This window comes from Vulpes lagopus, unplaced genomic scaffold (assembly GCF_018345385.1).
Source record: "Vulpes lagopus strain Blue_001 unplaced genomic scaffold, ASM1834538v1 ctg153, whole genome shotgun sequence".
NCBI lineage: Eukaryota > Metazoa > Chordata > Mammalia > Carnivora > Canidae > Vulpes > Vulpes lagopus.
This window is the reverse complement of record NW_024570632.1, coordinates 74,949-80,128: the sequence shown is the minus strand read 5'-3', so window position 1 is coordinate 80,128 and position 5,180 is coordinate 74,949. Positions and strand designations below refer to the sequence as shown.

The window sequence follows — 5,180 nt, the reverse complement described above, 5'->3', positions numbered from 1 at the left end:
ATTTATTTAACAGAGAACTGGGGGAGGTGTTAGGGAGCAGAAGAGGGGGGAGGGAGAGGGACAAGCAGACCACCCCCACCCCCGACAGAAAGCCTAACATAGGGCTTGAACCCCTGACCCTGAGATCATGACATGAGCAGAAATCGAGTGACATGCTTAACCTACCCAAGCACCCCAGGGGAGTGCTTTTTCGAATATAATTCTTTTTTTTAAATATATATTTATTTATTCATGAGAGACACAGAGAGAGAGAGAGAGAGAGGCAGAGACACAGGCAGAGGGAGAAGCAGGCTCCTAGCAGGGCGCCTGATGTGGAATTTGTTCCTGGATCCTGGGATCACACCCTAACCCCAAGGTGGAAGCCCAACCGCTGAGCCACCCAGGCGTCCCTCTAATATGTTGTATAGAAGAAGTAAAATAGATATCAGTCTTACTTCTAACACAGAAGAGAGAAATTGGTTCTTTCTTAGCCGTAGTTTAGAACGGGATGGGTCATGTGTCATCAGTGATGACACTCTAAATTTTTGAGATTATTGTCATATATGGGACATACTTTACTGAACTTCTGTCAGCATGTGATAATATCCATTATCTGGGTATTTTGAGTTTTCTTTGTGAACTTGTTGTGCCCAAGATTACGTATCCAAGAAACCACCAAGGAGCTGACACCGATGCAAACACAGGAGGGTTTATTTACAAGCTCCAGCTTGGGTCCAAGTATACCCAACACGGCAGAGCAGGGACTTGGACCCCTAGGTGGGTTAGAGCTTAGTTTTATGGACTGGTCTAGGGGACCTCTGTAAGGGGTGGGAATTTCTCAAGTTCTGTTTACTTTATGATATGGGGCTTTCAAGTGCATTGAGCTCTGTTCTCATTCTGTTATGGGACTTTCTATCATGGGCATTGAGCTCTGTTCTCATTCTAATATGGTGCTTTCTAGGGCGTTAAGCTGTTTTTTCCTGTAGCTGAAACAAGGTAAATTTCAGCTCTTATTCACAGGGGCCGGAGATGGCTGTACTTGTGCAAACACTGAACTTAAGGTGGAAAGTCCTTAATTTTCTCAGCCTCCACAAACTGATTAAAATTTAATACTCTGAAGGAAGGTCAGTCATTAACTAGTTTTTCAATGTAAAGAGTTTTCCATTGTCTTGATTTCATGAGAAACCAGGGAGAAACTCTTTCTATTCTTCAAGATGTTTAAGATTTACTTCTCTTTCTTAGTTAAATTATCAAATAACCTGAATGCCCAATCTTTGTTTCTATTTGCAATTTATCTTTTCCACTTCATGAATGATAGCTTTTGCTAAGAAACAAAAACTTTTTGTTATAGTTGTCATTGTCCGGTGCACTTATAACTATATAAGTATAATGTATTGAGTGTATTCCAGTAGGTATGGATTACCAGCATAATTCTGTTGGCCTGAACCTGGATGTCCTGAGTACTACAGTTTAACTAATGTAAGGGATCCTCAATCTTGCATATTTACAGCCTGAAAATTAGGGGGAAAGGTATTGGACACGAAATGTTTTCTTTTGATAATTGTCAGGTTTAATCCAATGGAATAGAGAGGCCAGGCAAAAGTTGGTCAAAACAAACTTTTACTGGGACGTGCTCTCAGGTGAGGTTCTGCAGCCCCGCAGGGGAGAGAGAGAGCAGGGAAGTCCCGGGCCTCGGAAGTCGCGCCCAAGCAAACTGCAGAGGGTCTATTAAGAGTTTTCTGTGGGAAGATGGGGGTAGGGTGGCATTGTGATTAGGACAAGGGTTACAGGTCTTTGTTTGCTAAGGTAGGGCAGCAAGGAGGTGTTGGTGGGAAGATAGGGGTAGGGCAGCATTCCAGTTAGGGCAAGGGTTACATGTCTTTGTGTGCTAAGTTAGGGTAGGGCATCAAGGTGGCCTTATTGGGAGGTTGCTGACCTGGGGTCCTTTGTTTTGAGGTCCCCAGTCTCCCCAGCCCAACAGTAATTAAGGACACAACCTACCCCCACAAAAGCACTATATATCCATTTTCTCCATCAGTTCTAAAAGGAAGACCATCTTATCATGTAAAGATGATAACTAGGAAAGATAGGAAAGATGTAACTTCACATAGCCTTTTCTAGGCAGGGTCAAGTGGTAACTTCTGCCACTAGTTTATGGATTTGAGTCTTGTCCATTACTTGCCAGCTGTGTGACCTTAGGTAAGCCGCCTGGAGTCTATGTGCCTCCCTCTTCCTTCTCAGATTGGTTGGGAGGATTAGGCCATCTAACTGGTCCAAAGCCCTCCCTTGGCTGGCTCCAGGAGCAACAGCAGCTGGTAGAGGGATCTTCATCGTTATTCACGAGGCAACAGCGCCACCCAATGGCTCCTCATCCCAGGTACAGACAAGCTGCTGCTGCGCAGTAATGAGGATCTGAGGATCTGAGGATAGGCAGTGGGTGGGCACCTGGTGAGCTGGCCAAGGCTGGGGCAGAACCAGGGAGAAAAGCCATAAATATTCATGGAATCATAATGAAGTTGGACCCTCACCTGACACTATATGCAAAAGTTACTTCAAAATTGACCCAACACCAAAACATAAGGCAAACCCATAAAACAGGATAAAAGCTGCATGACCTTGGATTTGGCAATGATTTCTTGGATATGACAACAAATGCACAGGCAACAGAATAAAAATAGATAAATGTGGGATGCCAGGGTGGCTCAGCGATTTAAAGCCTGCCTTGGGCCCAGGGTGTGATCCTGGAGTCCCAGGATCGAGTCCCACTTCGGGCTCCCTGCATGGAGCCTGCTTCTCCCTCTGCCTGTGTCTCTGCCTCTCTCTCTGTGCCTCTCATGAGTAAATACATAAAACCTTTTTAAAAATAGATAAATTGACTCCATTAGAATTGAAAATTTCTATTAGAGGGCACAATCAGTGAAAATGGCTGCCTATGAAAGGGGGGGGATAGCTGCATATCACTGATAAGGTGTTAGTAACCAGGATGTATAAAGAACTCTCTTATAACTCAAAACATAAATAACACAGTTCAAAAATGATCAAAAGACAGAAATAGGACTCCCTTTGAAAATGATACACAGGTCCTCTCGCCGCTGGTCCTCCGCGTCCGCGGCCACCGCCTCCGCCGATCGCCATGGAAGAGGAGATGCTGCGCTGGTCATCGACAATGGCTCGGGCATGTGCAAGGCGGGCTTGGCCGGGGATGACGCCCCCGAGCCGTGTTCCCGTCCATCGTCAGGCCACCCCGGCACCAGGGCGTGATGGTGGGCATGGGCCAGAAGGACTCCTACGTGGGCGACGAGGCCCAGAGCAAGCGGGGCGTCCTGACCCTCAAGTACCCCATGGAGCGCGGCATCGTCACCAGCTGGGACGACATGGAGAAGATCTGGCACCACACCTTCTACAACGAGCTGCACGTGGCCCCGAGGAGCACCCGTGCTGCTGACTGAGGCCCTAAGGCCAACCGTGAGAAGATGACTCGGATCATGTTGGAGACGTGCAACGCCCCAGCCATGTACGTGGCCATCCAGGCCGTGCTGTCCCCGTACGCCTCTGGCCGCACCACTGGTATTGTCGTGGACTCTGGGGATGGCGTCACCCACTCTGCCCATCTCCGAGGGGTACGCCTTGCCCCACTCCATCCTGCATCTGGACCTGGCTGGCCGGGACCTGACGGACTACCTCATGAAGATCCTCACGGAGCGTGGCTACAGCTTCACCACCACTGCCGAGCGGGAGATCATGCGTGACATCAAGGAGAAGCTCTGCTACGTCGCCCTGGACTTGGAGCAGGAGATGGCCACGGCCGCATCCTCGTCCTCCCTGGAGAAGAGCTACGAGCTGCCCGACGGGCAGGTGATCACCATCGGCAACGAGCCGTTCCGCTGCCCAGAGGCGCTCTTCCAGCCTTCCTTCCTGGGCAGGGAGTCCTGCGGCATCCCCGAGACCACCTTCAACTGCATCATGAAGTGTGACGTGGACATCCGGAAGGACCTCTACGCCAACACTGTGCTGTCTGGCGGGACCACCAGGTACCCCGGCATTGCTGACAGGATGCAGAAGGAGGTCACAGCCCTGGCCCCCAGCACGATGAAGATCAAGATCATTGCTCCTCCCGAACGCAAGTAGTCTGTGTGGATCGGAGGCTCCATCCTGGCCCCGCTGTCCACCTTCCAGCAGATGTGGATCAGCACACAGGAGTCTGGCGAGTCGGGCCCCTCCATCGTCCACCGCAAATGCTTCTAAATGGACCGGGAGAAGATGCGTAGCATTTGCTGCATGAGTGAATTCCGAAGTATAAATTTGCCCTGGCAAATGTATACACCTCATGCTAGCCTCATGAAACTGGAATAAGCCTTCGAAAAGAAATTTGTCCTTGAAGCTTGTATCTGATATCAGCACAGGATTGTAGAACTTGTTGCTGATCTTGACCTTGTATCCAAGTTAACTGTTCCCTTGGTATATGTTGAATACCCTGTACATATCTTTGATTTAAATCCTTAGCACATGCAGCTTGGTCACTTCATGGCTGAGTTTGAGAACATGTTTATGGGAGAGAAATCCACTGATTTGTAGAATCCGCAAGACCATCGGGTTCTTGATCTGTGCAGGGTATTCACGCGTTAAGAGCTGCCTATTCCAGGATTTCTCTAGAGGCTGGCAAGAGTCTGAACCAGTTGACATTTCTGTCTTGCCAGTCTAACAGGGTTGAGAAGGTCCGAGCCTTAGGACCCACTTTCCTGTCTTACCCGATGTTTTCCTGCCAGAACACCGTGGGTGGTTAATTGCTTTGAGTTGGAAAACGGTTTGCATTTACAACTGTAAATTTATTCATCCTTTTAATTTATGTAAGGTTTTTTGTACACAATTCTCAATTCTTTAAGAGATGACAAATTTTGGTTTTCTACTGTCATGTGAGAACATTAGGCCCCAGCAACACGTCATTGTGTGAGGAAAATAAAGTGCTGCAGTAAAAAAAAAAAAAAAAAAAAGATATACAAATAGCCAATAAGTACAGGAAAAGATGCTCAACATTATTTTATTATTTTTTAAGTTATGTGTTCTCAAAAAGACTTTGAGAGAGAGTGGGAGAGCCAAGCAGGGGGCCATGAGGGAAGATGAAGAAGCAGGCTTCTCACTGAGAATGGAGCATCATGCAGGGCTCAATCCCAGCACCCTGGGATCATGACCTCAGCTGAAGG

General features: G+C 47.9%; 1 pseudogene; it reads left to right on the top strand.

Moving 5' to 3' along the window:
* The first annotated feature begins 3,132 nt into the window (after positions 1–3,132).
* Positions 3,133–4,483, top strand: LOC121483819 (annotated as a pseudogene).
* Positions 4,484–5,180: the final 697 nt, after the last annotated feature.